Below are 16,416 nucleotides of genomic sequence, written 5' to 3' on the forward strand. Positions count from 1 at the left end.
ACACACATGCATGCACACATATCTATATATACATATACGTATATACATTCACATGTATATGCATATACATATATATATATACATAATATATATATACACATATGTATATATATATATATATATATGCACACATAATATATACATACATGTACATATATATATACATACATCTATTTACATATATATATATATATATATATATATATATATACGTATATACATATATACATATGTATATACATATATATATACATACATATATATACATACATATATACACATATATATATATATATATATATATATACATACATATATACATATGTATATACATATATATATATGTACATACATATATACATATATATAAATACGTACATATATACATCCCCACCCCATACATCCCACTCACATAAACCCCACCCCTACCCCAATATCATCCCTCCAAACCCCCACCCCACCCTCTCATCACACCACACACCACCCCGCACACACTCACACATTACAGACACATACACTTACACATGCACACATTCACACATCAAAGTCACCAGCCCCTATCCACACGCACACACACACCCTCACATACAAACACACACATGTACCTTCGTTTTGGGATCACCACTACTTAGTTATCTCCTCTTCTTTCTAGCTCTTCTGAATAACTAACTCTATTTTTGATCTTTCGTGTTCATTTCTGAAGAGTGTAGGCTCGAAACGTAAAACAATTTCTCACCTCACCAAGCGTCAAACTATTACACCTGCTTGTTGATTATACACCTGTGTTTGTCCTTTGTTTCTCTGTAAATTTCAACTATATATTGTACACTCACGTGGTCGCACCAGTTTTATCCTGCTTTTACCTCCGACACCTCGGAGTTACTTCTACCTGAAATTTCTGCACATCTCCTCATCTACATACCAGCGTTCCACCCGGATTACTACTGGATATACATATGGATTTCATTGGCGTCTTCTGTTGATGAAAAATCACTCCAATACACCATGACGTTTGAACTTTTTTGAACTTTTTTGAACTTTTTGAACTTTTTGCTTTTTCTTGTTCCGTTTCTTTTTTACTCTGTTTTCTCTTAATTCGCATGTTGTTACTTTACCTCTCTCTCTCCCTCTCTGTGCCTCTCCCCTTTTCTTTTCCTTTTTGCCTTTTCTACTCTTCTCCGTTTCTCTCCGTTTCTTTTTTTCTTCTTTCTGTTTTTTTTTTTCCTTTTTCTTCTCCTGCCTTTTGAATCTTTTGAACTTTTATACTTTACCTTTATCACGCCCCTTTCTTTATCTTTTTCAATCATGCCCGATTACAAATCTTTCCTCCTCCACCTTTACCACTGCCTAAAGAAACACCTTTCCATTTCCTTTCCGCTGCTTTCAACCTTTTATTAATCTTTTCTTACCAATTTCCAAAAAGCATGGTTCTCTTAGCCACGTTTCATTTCTCAGTCGCTGCATTCACCACCATCTCATCCCCAAAGGTTTCCACCTCCACTTCCACCCCACTTTCTACTCTGCTTCAGCCATCCTATTATACTCCGTACTACTTCCCATCGCCTTATGTGTGCCATCATTCGTTCCAATCTCTCCAAAATACACACCATCGACTGCTTTCTCCCTTTCGCTTATTTCATCTTTTACTCTTCTCTTTCACATTCCTATGCACGCTCTACGCCACATAATACATTTAAATCAGCTCTTCCATGAATATCTCGTTTACACTAAACAACGCAAACTCCACTCACTCGTCCATTCCGTCACACCGGATGCAACTAGGCCGACCCCTCCCTCTCCTATACACTTCCCCCTCATCTCGCCCCAAACCCTACGTCACTCCAATCCCCACACACTTACCCTTCCGCTCTCTCCTCCCAGCCTTCCACTACCCCTCCCATCCCTCCCTACATCAGTCTGATCTTCCCCTTGCTGATGCAGAGTGATCTCTTCTCAATAGGGGGGGGATCATTGCTTCATCCCCCTCACTCCATCCGGTAACGAATTTCAGACTTGTGTTGATATTCATAGCACATGTCTGAAATTCTGTCTTTCTCTGTACATCAGTCAAATGGGGTTCCACTTGGCAGACAGGCTCGCGGAGCACCTTCAAGACATTAGACTCAGCTATGACATCCCGGTCTAGCACCATCTCCACTCTACCAGTCATTCACTACAACACCTGTCTGTGTTTGGATTGTCTTTGCACAGGTGCCATCCGGACTCCTGCCTTCGCCATGGACAGGAATTAAACTTCTCTCTTCATTCCTTTGCACCAAATGGGCTCAAATCCCCTCCTATCTGTATAAATATTCTTTTGTTTGTTTCAGTCATTTGAGTGCGACCATGCTGGAGCACTCCCTTTAGTCGAACAAATCGACCCCAGGACTTATTCTTAGTAAGCCTAGTACTTATTCTGTTAAGTCTTTTTTGCCAGACCACTAAGTTACGGGGACGTAAACACACTAGCATTGGTTGTCAATTGATGGTAGGGGGACAAACACACACACACACACACATTCATGACAGGCTTCTTTCAGTTAAATGATGATGATGATGATGTTGTTGATATACATACATACATACATACATATACATATATATGTGTGTGTGTGTGTGTGTCATGGTAGCCTCTTGATCCAAGAAAGACAGTTCTGCAATTTTTGTTGAATAAACTGCATGGATGATATATTTATAGTGATTTAATTTTTTATACTGCACATAAGATGACTCCCTCCATGAAATCTAGACTGCCTGTACAGTGTATGGTGTGCCACACGTTAGATGTCAGAGCAATTGCAAACCAACTTGAGATGAAATGATTTGCTCAGGAACAAATGTACCACCTTGAACGTGAATCAAATCCACAATCTAGCAATCATCAATACAACACCCTAATCACCAGTCCACATTCCCTCATGCATATAAATAAATAGATCAACAGACAAACAGACAGATAGATAGCATATTTTGAAACGTTCTTCATGTAAAACCTTGTATTGAAACAGATTTACATGTACATTGAAGAAGCGGGGTTTCTCTGATATGTGTATGTACTGGTTGTATTTCAATTTTTACTTTTATTATCAAGATCGTAGTTAACTAATTAAATAATCACTCGCTTGATCAATAAATTAATCAGTTGATTCGTCAAGGTTCTTTTGTCACAATCAATGTTATTATCAATGGTGTGTTTTCATCTGCTCTTAGTTTTTTTTTCACGAACCGATTGCTTTGCATTTCTCTTCTATGTTTATAGTTTCTAACATTTGGGTTGATGGTGTGTGGTTTTGTTGTGTACTTTTGCGTTGTGTAGTTTCTATGTATGCAAGTAGATTGCATCGTTATATGTGTTGTCTGTGTGTGTTGTGTGTGTAAAAGCTTTTATATTGTTTATTTATTTCCGTCAGTTCTTGGAAGTTCTTTGTTCAATGATTCTGAACATTGAAATTTTGACATTTTTATTTTTATGTTTCTATCAAAATATTTGTTTTATGCATCTAAATTTTATCATACGTGTGTGTAGACTCTCAACACAAAGCAATTCACATACACACACACACACACACACACACACATATATATATATATATATATATATATATAAAGTATAAACTGAGTTAGTGGTTATAATAACCGACTAAGGGATAAGATATCCATATGTACTATCGGTATCCGTTACCCATGTTATCCGCGGGTATTTGTGTGCAGGTACACTATGCACGCAGAGTGCAAGAAACACCAGGATAAACAAGGGTTTATCAGGAAACAAATACAAATAGTCAGAAAATGGAGAAAACCTCCGACTAACAAACATCGATTGGACCACATTTATAGCTTCTTTTTTTTATATACAAAGCATGACACAACAAATAGGTGACATAGCAAATCTTACGGCCGTTTCCACATCCGTTGCCAAATGCTGTCTATAAATAATTGTGAAAATAAAATTCTTCATCTTCCTAGGATATTCGGATTAAGGCTCAGAGCTTCATTAGAGTAAAGAGCAAGAACACTCAATATAAACAAGGGGGAGAAGAAATAGGAAAGAAAACATGGCCTAGAAAAGAAGCCTAGAAGCACAATATCTACCATCTTGGGGCTACGATGTCCGTAGGCAAAAGAGTGATGGTCTAGGAAATAGTACAATTTTTTTTACGAATAGTTTCAATTTGTTAATTTTTATTGACATATCCATTGTAACGGTTTTAAATTGTGACTTCAGTTCAAATTGTAACTGACCAATTGTAGAGACCACTGGGTTTAGACTTGCGCCATTGTGGACAATAGGTGGGATTCTCGGTAGTATTTCTGTGAGTGAACTTTCATAAGCACCCTACAGTAATGTTTTGGATACATTTACTTGAGTTTACTACGTTAGCATAGGTGCTATCTTTTGATAATCATGTTAGTTAGATTCCTTATAAATAAATATATTTTTTGATAACTTTTCTTAAATTTTAGAACCTCTTGCCATGCCCCACTTAAATTGAAACTATTCGTAAATAAATTGTAGTATTCTCTATACCATCATTAGTTCACTCTTTTACCTACGAACCTCATCGCCCCAAGATGGTAGATTATATGCTTTTAATAAATTGGGCTTCTAGGCTTCTTTTCTAGGCCATGTTTTCTTCCTATTTCTTCTTCCCTTTGTTTATATTGGATGCTCTTGTTTTTTATTCTGATGAAGCTCTGTGCCTTAATCCAAATGTCCTATGAAGATGAAGAATTTTATTTTCACAATTATTTAAAGACAGCGTTTGGCAACAGATGCGGAAACGGCCGTAAGATTTGTTACATCACTTATTTGTTATGTCATGCTTCATATTAAAAATGAGCTATAAATGTGGTCCAATCGATGTGCTTGTTAATCTGAGGCTTTCTCCATTTTCTGATTATTTGTAGATTTATATTTATATACATATATATTTATACACATACACATACATTCATATATGTGTGAATATATATATAAATATGTATGTATGGATAGATAGATAGATACATACATACATTCATACATACATACATACATACATACATACATACATACATACATACATACATATAAGCGTACGTAGTGGTATTGGAGTGTTTGTGTTTGGGCCTGGGTGGTGATGGCATTGTTAATTCTTCCATATTTTCAGTTAAATCCATTTCTCTAAGATATATTATAGCTTTCTATGTTTTTCTCTTTTTACCTTAATGTGACATTATATGAGTAACCTTATTGAATTTTTACTTCAATATTCTTGATCAAGCTATAATATTTCTCATTTGCCTGTTGGTAGAATATTGACAGTATTTTGCTTTGATATAATCCTGCCAGTACACCACCATTCTTTCCACTATACTACGATTGTTTTTCCTATATGTAAATTGTGGGAGTATTTTTGCATTCAACTTCACTGCATCTATAGATAATATATTTCTAATTTCCCAGTTTGCACTTTATGTATACTGTTTATATTAGTTTTTATTGTTGGTTTCACTATGCTTCAGTTGTTGTACACTCCAGCCTTCTTCAGGCATCTTCTATCGAACTTGGTTGTTGTATTGGAATTTCAAACTTAACCTTTTATTTGATCCACAAGAGTACACTGTTCTCATTCTGCTCTCTGCGTTTTGTGACATTCTTGCTTCTGTTGATTTTTTTGTGAATTATCTAAGTGCATTACCTGGCATTGAACTCAGAACATCTAGGTGACTGCATTAACCAATGGGCATAGCATAGAAGATAGTCATTTGGTAAGACAGTGCAGTCATATAGAGGTTCTAAGTTCGATCTTAGGCAAAGAGCTTAGATAATTCACAACTGAAGCAAAAATGTCCCAAAATGCTGAGAATGGAGTGAAAACAGTTTGCCACCATAGATAAAATAAAGGGTTAGGTGTGAAATTCTGATACAACAACGAATTCAACACAAGACACCTGCAGAAGACTGGAGCATACAACAGCTGAAGTGTAGGGAGAGCAACAATCAAGGTAAGGACACCAATCTGGTTAATATAAACAATATACATAATGTAAATTCCTCACATCAGTAACATAAAGCTGTAATAATTTACACTTAGGATGACATGCAAATTCCTGAAGCGTTCCATATTTTTTGACTGTTGCCAGTACCACCAAACTGGCCCTCATGCTGGTGGCACGTAAAAGCACCCTCTACACTCTCGGAGTGGTTGGTGTTAGGAAGGGCATCCAGCTGTAGAAACTCTGCCAGATCAGATTGGAGTCTAGTTCGCCAGACCTCAGTCAAATCGTCCAACCCATGCTAGCATGGAAAGCAGACGTTAAACGATGATGATGATGATGAATATATTTGGCATTATAGTTTATATTTATATTAGCTGTCTCAATAACTATGTTTATTGACTGAGCCAGTTGTTTTAAAGGAGTATGCTCTATTCGGAATTTAATGGATAATTCCATGCTTTCCAACTACTTTAATTTTTCAAAGCTTTGTTTGTTTAATGCTTTCCTAGATTTATGCTCCAGTTTACCTTAGTAAGTAGTGTCAAAAAACTTTACTTATGGGAATAAACTCTTGCTATATCATAACAATCTGTGTAACTTATTTTCATAGCATTTTACTCTGGTGTTAAAAACTGGAAACACCCAGTTAAAACATTCATTTCAATGTTGGCAGACGGGGGAAATCTTTCAGGTACTTTACTATAGTGGACCAGCAAGCAAAACACATACATTGTTTGTGTTTACAACACACAGACAGATAGATATATACACTCCCTTTTAGTGGTTTAGTTGTTCATATTGGCCTCAGTAATTATTTCCATCTTATACTTCTTAGATATAAAGGAACAGAACTCAACACATGCTTTTGCAGTGGTAAACAGTCCCACATGCAATCAGGCTTGTATCTAATATGCCTTCATGCATTTTCCATTTAGAAAATTTCAAGCATAAAATTGGGTATAAAAAGATACAACCTGGCACATGTTTTTACACTGGTGATTATAACACAAACATGCAAACATACACAAATATATATATATAAAAAGGACTTCCATGCAGTTTCTTATTTCTTTATTGCCCACAAGGGGCTAAACATAGAGGGGACAAACAAGAACAGACAAAGGGATTAAGTCAATTACACAGACCCCAGTGCGTAACTGCTACTTAATTTTTGGTCCCCGAAAGGATGAAAGGCAAAGTCGACCTCGGTGGAATTTGAACTCAGAACTAAATGGCAAACGAAATACCTATTTCTTTACTACCCACAAGGGGCTAAACACAGAGGGGACAAACAAGGACAGACAAACGGATTAAGATGATTACATGGAACCCAGTGCATAACTGGTACTTAATTTATCGACCCCAAAAGGATGAAAGGCAAAGTCGACCTCGGCGGAATTTGAACTCAGAACGTAACGGCAGACGAAATACTGCTGAGTATTTCGTCTGGCATGCTAACGTTTCTGCCAGCTCGCCGCCTTACTTCCACGCAGTTTCTATCTTCCAATTTTATGCAAAATCATTGAAGCATTGATCAGTCAAAGGCTGCAATAGAAGGTTTGACTTAGTAGAAGTAAACCCAGAATCATATGATTGTGAAGATACCTTCCCAGCCACTTGGCTATACCAGCAGCTATATCGAAATTAAGTTTTATAATTATCCCAGGAAAATTATTAATCTTAATTAAATATTCCATTTTATTAATACTTGAGAATGCTATGAATATTTTTCCCCTCCTATCGGAGCTTTCTGTTGCTCTGAACTATTTATATTATTTGTGATAAATATACATACTTAGCTTGGCACTTAATGCATATTGATTAATACTTGGAAAATACAACAACCTTGACAAATTCAATGTAATTGAAATGAAGATATGAATAGCAACTTGCTTGCAAAATATTATCATTTTAATTTCCTGGATCAATAAGAGATATAGATATAGAGTATTTTTAATCTAGAATTATGTTAAACAGGCCATTTCTATGAAATTGCAAATCTGTGATTCATCAAATTTCTTTAATCCTTAGTGAAGATGTTACTTAATTATGTTAGTGATGACATTAATACATATTTCTATTGCACTGTTCAACATGAAGCTATAAATTTCTCTTTTAGAAACTATTCTTGAAATATAAACTAAAGAAATTTCATGTGAATTACTTTGAGTATAAAGGCAATGATGAGAAAAACCCTCAGTGCCTTTTCTGCAAAATGTAAATTTAATAAAAAGATAATAAATAAAAATATAAATAATAAAAATAATATCTAATAACTTTAAAAAAGGAAAATAGATATAAAATTGAAAATTACATGCATAAAATTGTTTAGCATAGTTGTCAGTATGCCAGGTAAGAAGAAATGGAAATCTTCAAAGTAAATTCTTTAGAGCCTTTACAGCCATAGAGGAATATTTTGTATTGACAATTAAACCTTATTTGAGCATTGAAATTCTCTCTGTTTTACCCATTGATCTATTAAAATATCTTTTACTGAGGGGCTGTCAATAAATAGATTTAATAGTTTTTCAATTGCTTTTATATGCTGCATTAAAATTGTGTATAAAGGCGTGATGTAGAAATAGATAAAAGCATTTGAGTGGTTGTGTGACTAAGATGCTATATTTATAGTAATATGTGTTACAAGTTGCTATCTTGTTCCAGATATTGCTATAATTTCTGGGCCAAGATACTTTAATCATCATCATTGTCATCATCACTATCATTATCAAATGTCAGTTTTCTTAGTAATCATATATATAATGATATATAAATATTAGTAAAATGAGGTATTTATAGAAAATATTTTCAATGTCATTTTATAAATTTAAACATCACATGATCATAAGTCTATCTAATTAGAGGTGCATTGAGTAGTGATCACCAAGATATAGATGTATACAACTATATTGAACCCTTTCAATACCAAACCGGCTGAAACCGCCTCTGGCTCTGTAGTATAAATGTCTTGTTTTCATAAGTTTTGTATAAAAATCTTCCACCAAACCTTAGTCACAAATTGTGTTCCTTACACCAGCTTAATGATAACTAAGTTATTTTACTAAATTCTTTGTTAATTTAAAATTAATTGAAAGAAACACAGAACATCTCAAAATAAATACGGTAACGAAAGGGTTAACATATACACTCGACCACAGAAATACCAACCTTTGTTGTGGAAAGTGTCTCAGGAGAGAACTTATAATAGAGAATGTGCCTGAAAACAGAAAATACTACTGGGCTATAAATGATGTCATCAGAAGATAGGAGATGCATTTTTTCATTGTTACATTTTTTCAGCTACAGATTGCAAATCTTTCACTCATAGTTCACAAAGAACTGTCATTCTTATATTCAAACAACAAAGGATATATTTGTTGATGTATGCAAAACTCTGTCAAGCTGGAATTAATTAATTAGAGGAAAAAATTTTATGCATAAAATTAAATGTAAAGGGACGCAACTTGACCCAGATAGCGACATGCATACTCAAATATCATCATCATCATCATCGTTTAACGTCCGTTTTCCATGCTAGCATAGGTTAGACGGTTCGACTGGGATCTGGGAAGCCAGAAGGCTGTACCAGGCTCCAGTTTGATCTGGCAGTGTTTTTACTGCTGGATGCCCTTCCTAATGCCAACCACTCCGTGAGTGTAGTGGGAGCTTTTTACGTGCCAGGCGAGGCTGGCAACGGCCACGATTGGTTGGTGCTTTTTACGTGCCACCTGCATGGAAGCCAGTCAAGGCGGCGCTGGCATCGGCCACGTTCGGATGGTGCTTTATCCATGCCACTGGCACAGGGATCGAAGGGATTCATACAAACTATGACTAGAAGAAGTCCAACTGTGACCATTCCATCTTATTTTTTTATACATAGTATATTCTGGACTACATTATACTTACTTATTTTATTTAAGACAGCAGATAGAGAACTGAGTAAAATTTGGCTATTATTTCTTGTGGGACTCATAAGCATACAGCAGTTCTTATTTCTTTATTGCCCTCAAGGGGCTAAACATAGGGGGGACAAACAAGGACAGACAAAGGGATTAAGTCGATTACATCGACCCCAGTGCATAACTGGTACTTAATTTATCGACCCCGAATGGATGAAAGACAAAGTCGACCTTGGCGGAATTTGAACTCAGAACGTAACGGCAGACGAAATACGGCTACGCATTTCGCCTGGTGTGCTAACAGTTCTGCCAGCTCACCGCCTTCACATACAGCAGTTCTCACATGCTAGATATATGAGAAATACTATGATACTACATAGCATAGCATTCACACAACAACTAATATTTATCTTCTTAAAATAATGATAAATTATTCATGGATATCATACACAAGAACAATACTATTGACTTACTGCTAACTGTATAGTTCATTTTATTAACAATCTGTCATGTGTGGGAAATGGAAAGAGGTTTACCAATCTCCCTCTCTCATCTGCACTTGTCTAGTAGTAATCTCTCTGGCGATCCTGCCCTACCCCTGCCACCCAGTATAAGCAGCTGCTTTCTGACCAACTCAGGAGCGAATTCCCTGATGTCCATTCCTGATGCTTCCAGTGGTCAAGAAGAGGTGGGCCCTCACCTCTCTCATCCCACTTTCCCTCTTGTGCTTCCTCTTCTGGTCAGTCCCTTGACCATTGACATCATGACCCTCTTCTTCCAGCTCATCACCACATGCCCCACTGATCTCAAAGATCACCTCCTCACTTCATGCCATGTCAAAATCTACCACCCACCTGAGCGGGCGCCTTGCATGTTGTGATCTTCTTAAGCTGGGAACCTCATTCTCTTCCTCCACTCCCCAATCATAATCCAACAAAGCAACAATCCTATGAACATCTAAGACATGAAGTGGCATTCCATCCACAGAAATGCTGGTTTTTTGGAATTGACTGCCATCACTATTCCTCTGTTCCACTGAGTTGTGCAGTGTGACTTTGGCGGCTTGACCCAGACTTCATCTCCCACCTCCACGAAGATGGGCCCTCTATATTCTACAGATGCCGCCATTCATATTTGAATATCGCTCTATGTAGAACAGACCCTTCAGCCTGTCCTGATCGGGGCGACATGTACCAGAAAACTGCTTCCAGCAGTAAGATATGTCCCTTCTTCACCAGTGAGATATGTCCCTTCTCCGCCAGCGAGATATGTCCCTTCTCTGCCAGCAAGATAATTCCCTTCTCTGCCAGCAAGATATGTCCCTTCTCCACCAGCGAGATATATCCCTTCTACGCCGGCAAGATATGTCCCTTCTCCACCAGCGAGATATGTCCCTTCTCTGCCAGCGAAATATGTCCCTTCTACAAATAAGATGGAATGGTCACAGTTGGACTTATAGTCATAGCAAGATATGTCCTTTCTCTCCATGACAAGTTCCTAGGTTTAAAGTGGTCTCAGTTAAAACTACCCATTATAATTTTAAGCTAATTTATATTCTAAACACCAGCTTAATAATGGCAATATTATTTAACTAATTTCTTCTTAATTTTTAAATTTAATTGAAATATAAACAGAGTATTTCAATGAATATAGCAACAAAAGAATTGAAATATCAGTATACCCTACAGTACTTGTAGGAAAATCAGAGAGAACAAACTGCATCTGTGACTAGTGGTTGGAGAATGTTGATCAGTGAACTTTTGCCAATTACCTAGAATGTTTGTGTATAGCGGTACTTTGATGTATATTGCACTTGGGTTTTGCTGAAGGTTAAAGACCCGTAATATCTGTACTATTTTCAAGCTCTGAAGGGAATAGCTTTCAGCTTTTGTCAGCCCTGACTGAGCAGATCTGTGAACATCCTTCTTTTGGTATATCAGCTAAAACTTTGCTTACTGCATTTTTGTTGTGAAGAATCAGTTACCAGTGGACCAGTGTGTAACAGAACAACTCTATGCCAATATGCCAATTATAGTATCCAAGTATTTCTTTTTTTCGTCATTGTTGTTGTTTTGGTGGGGCATATGCAGCCAAGAATATTTATATGTGTAACAGCAGTACCAATTCAGATATGCTCTCCATTTTAAATCTCACTTGACATTTCTCTAGTATTATCAAGTGATCCTAGCTTAAGTATTTTCTGTTTCTAAATCCAGTCATTGGAATGCAGTTGTTGCCATGTTGCTATGTTGTGGATATAAGGTCATCAGAAGTGACTAGCATTTGTGGTGTCCTTTAATGTATCCATGACTATATTTTCTTAAGACTGTAGTGTGTGATTTGAGGGAATTTTGGTGGTTAGTTTAGCAGGTGAAACAACTACATAGAAAATCTCTTTGCCTTAGATGACCATCTAGAATGACGGGCCCCAGGGTGTGTGAGGGTTTTAACTATGGTATTCGTGAGTATAAAAGATATACTTATGACCAGATTGTTTTCTTGACAAATGCATTGACTGTGTTTTGATGTTAATGATGAGAAATGTACTGTCAGGTTTCCACTTGAGGATATTTTCAAGGTTATTTTCAAGGCGGCGAGCTGGCAGAAACGTTAGCACACCGGGCGAAATGCGTAGCCCTATTTCGTCTGGCGTTATGTTCTGAGTTCAAATTCCACCGAGGTCGACTTTGCCTTTCATCCTTTCAGGGTCGATAAATTAAGTACCAGTTATGCACTGGGGTTGATATGATGGACTTAATCTGTTTGTCTGTCCTTGTTTGCTCCCTCTGTGTTTAGCCCCTTGTGGCTAGTTAAGAAATAGGTATTTTGTCTGCCGTTACATTCTAAGTTCAAATTTCACTGAGGTCGACTTTGCCCTTCATCCTTTTGAGGTCAATAAATTAAGTACCAGTTACGCACTGGGGTTGATGTGATCGACTTAATCCCTTTGTCTGTCCTTGTTTGTCCTCTCTGTGTTTAGCTCTTTGTGGATAGTAAAGAAATAGATATTTTCAAGGTTACTGTTTAGGAGTGTGTTGTTGGATGAAGTAAATAAAAAAATATATAGAAGAAAGAATATGCTAAACCCTGAAATGCACCAGTGTGGGGAGTGTAGGGGTTTGATTAAAAATTTTCAGATCCAAATGCTAAAAGGCAAAAGTCTCATGCTTAAGAAAAATTACGATATAGGAACTCATTAAAAACTAGTGGTAGGAAGTTTCTATGCTTGTGTGGTCATGTCTGTCCTGTGAATACCATACCACTGCACTTGCCGTTTGTGATTTCTTTGGCAGTGATACATGAGAAAGACACAAAATGAGGATAAGAGTTGCAGTAAACAACAACAATAAATCAAGCAAGAAATTTCTCTATCACTCATTTGTTGTTGTTGTTGTTGTCGCTGCTGTTGCTGTTGAGCGAACGGTTTTCATCCCAGAGCTCGCAAGATGGGAGAAGTCCGAAACCTGGTCCTTTGCTATTCGTAAGACCCGCAGAAGAGAAAGCAGGTCAGCCCCTGACACCAAGAGCATCGACGGATAAATGAATGTGCATCCAGGCTCAGCGGTTGCGCAGGAAATCGAGGACAAGAAACAGGAAGAAAGAGTGAGAGAAAGTTGGAACAAAAGAATACAACAGGGGTCGCCACCACCCCCTACCGGAGCTTCGTGGAGCTTTAGGTGTTTTCACTCAATAAACACAAACAACGCCCAGTCTGGGAATCGAAACTGCGATCTTCCGACTGTAAGTCCACTGCCATAACCACTGGGCCATTGTGCCTCCACTGTTGTTGCTGAGCTCTAGGTGAGCACTGAATGATAAAATCTATAATGAAAAGCATTCCATTTAGGACTGTCTTTGTGTATATCATGGAGAACTCTATTGCCCAATATAAACATTTCTCTCCGAAGACAATAAGAGTGCAATTTGAGGGATAGTTAGTTAGTTCCAGTTTCATGCAGTCAGTTGACTAGACTATGTAGAGGCTACCTTGTTGGTTTGTTATTGTTTTAGTCTCCGCACATACCTGCAGAACAATTCAATGCTAATGAATTTTAAATGAATAAATCAATCTAGATTCTCACTTTATCCAACAGATTTATTTGAGATTATCCAGGAAGAACACATTGACTGTCTTACATCCTGCTATGATTTCCATTAATAAAGCAATAAGATATCTTAGTTGCATGTCTTCGGAGTCACTTTAGTAAACAAGTTTCGGCTGAATGAAATTAATGTGGCATTGAGGAATTTTTTTTTTCTCAATTCCCCTTCAAGAAATCTGCATGAAACTCTAGATACAGCAAACAAAATTTCCAAACTTGTAGGAAAACATCAGAGATTGTTCTTGATCTACGTGTTTTAGATTTTGAAATGTTATTTTTAAAAACAGAGCAAATGTCTAGTCTGTAGGTATTGGTGTAAAATACTATTCAACTTTCTAAATGATAAAATAAAAACTATTACAACACAGATTAAATTGTCTACAAGAGTACATGTTTATTGATTAGTTTGTTTATAATGTGTGTCAACTGTATTTGTGTATAAGATTACATATTTGTCTTAAGATTTTATGAATGTAAGCTGAGTATATATAAGCACAATATATTTACACGTAGGTGGATTATATCATATAATGCCTTTATGTTATAATGTATATAATGTATATAATTACCACATTTAGCAAGTGTATTTCTCTGATAATAATGTGTAATGATATGTGAATGCCTCTATGGGTGGAGGCACATGGCCTAGTGGTTAGAGCAGTAGACTCACGGTCGAGGGATTGCGGGTTCGAATCTCAAACCGGGCAATGTGTGTGTTTATGAGTGAAACACCTAAGCTTCTGCTGACTCTTTCGCCACAACTTTCTCTCACTCTTTCCTCCTGCATCTTGCAGCTCACCTGCGACGGACCGGCGTCCCATCCAGGTGGGGAACCTATACGTCAATGAAACCGGGAAACTGGCCCTTATGAGCAAGGCATGGCTTCAGAAGCTACAAACAAATGCCTCTATGTGACAAAGTGTATATTATATGTTTGTATGGTGACAATATGTATGTTATGATATTATATCAGTCATGTAGGAAATGAGTTGGCACTGGATGGGTGCTTCACATTTCCATACATAGTTCATGGAAGGAAAAGGCGAGGACAAGATCTCTCCGAACAAATAACAATGATAATTCATTTCGCCTGAATAAACATTTCATCTCTGGACATCGGTAGCCTGGATGCCTTGGTGTGGAAGCTGCAGGGTTGGTGGTTAGCCACAAAAATACGAAGGCATTTTCACAGACTCGCAGTGGCACTCACTGTCAGAATTCCAGCTCCTTGGAGCTGGTCTAAGTTGCGTCCTGTCTGGTCAGAAGACGGGGGTAAAGGGGATAAATGGGTGGTCAAGCCTAGATGCTGCTGATGATTGTGCATGCGCAAAAGGGGCTTCTGTCAAATCTCTGGAAAGCTCTTATTCTATGCGCATGTGTGGATGAATGTTCCACAATGGTGTCTAGAACCAGGTGTCACTACAGTCACTTCATGTGATATGTACATTATATCGCTTCTCGACCTTTTGGCTAAGATCAAAGTGTAGTATCTGTTCTTATCAGCTTAATATCTGATACGGTCCCTATTTGGGGGCCATCGATATTAAACTGATTTTTCGAACAAGGCAAAGTGTTAGGGGCTAAAGGCGGCGAGCTGGCAGAAACATTAGCGCACCGGGCGAAATGCTTAGCGGTATTTCGTCTGCCATTACGTTCAGAGTTCAAATTCTGCTGAGGTCGACTTTGCCTCTCATCCTTTTGGGGTCGATAAATAAAGTACCAGTTTCGCACTGGGGTCAATGTAATCAACTTAATCCCTTTGTCTATCCTTGTTTAGCCCCTTGTGGGCAGTAAAGAAATAAGAAATATCCTTTAAGGCTGCAAGCTGGCAGAAATATTAGCGCCCCGGGAAAAATGCTTAGCAGTATTTCGTCTGCCAATACATTTTGAGTTCAAATTCCGCTGAGGTCGACTTTGCCTTTCATCCTTTCAGGGTCGATAAATAAAGTACCAATTTCGCACTGGGGTCGACATAATCGAGTTAATCCCTTTGTCTGTCCTTGTTTGTCCCCTCTTGTGGGCAGTAAAGAAATAAATATGTACATTATAATATTATGTGTATGTTTCCTAAGAGCCAATGTGAATATTATGATATGTGAGTGTCTCTAATGTAACAATGTGTACATTTTGATATATACTTTCTATGTGATAATGTATGAATTATGAGAGTTTTATGTGACTATGTTTACACTATGATATTATGTGTGTGTGTTGCTCTGTAAAAACTTATATGTTATGACATTAAGTTGGTGCCCTCTTGTGATTTTCTTTGTCCAACCTACTATTTGTTCTGCTTTTTTCCGGGTCCTTTTGTATTTATGGAAGTGATCAAGATGCTGCTGTAACCAATGTGTTGCTTTGTCTGACATCGGAAACCCATCATCATTAGCCAGATCTTAAAGTATCAACTTCTTGCCCTGCAGTGGCCAGCG

At 37.3% G+C, this 16,416-nt stretch overlaps 1 non-coding gene across 1 annotated transcript; it reads left to right on the forward strand.

The window, feature by feature from the left end:
• Nucleotides 1–15,434: 15,434 nt before the first annotated feature.
• Nucleotides 15,435–15,636, forward strand: LOC115220043. Its single transcript, XR_003882432.1, has one exon. It is a non-coding gene; the product is annotated as a U2 spliceosomal RNA (small nuclear RNA).
• The last annotated feature ends 780 nt before the right edge of the window (nucleotides 15,637–16,416 follow it).

This window comes from Octopus sinensis, linkage group LG15 (genome assembly GCF_006345805.1).
Source record: "Octopus sinensis linkage group LG15, ASM634580v1, whole genome shotgun sequence".
In the NCBI taxonomy this organism is placed as follows: Eukaryota; Metazoa; Mollusca; class Cephalopoda; order Octopoda; family Octopodidae; genus Octopus; species Octopus sinensis.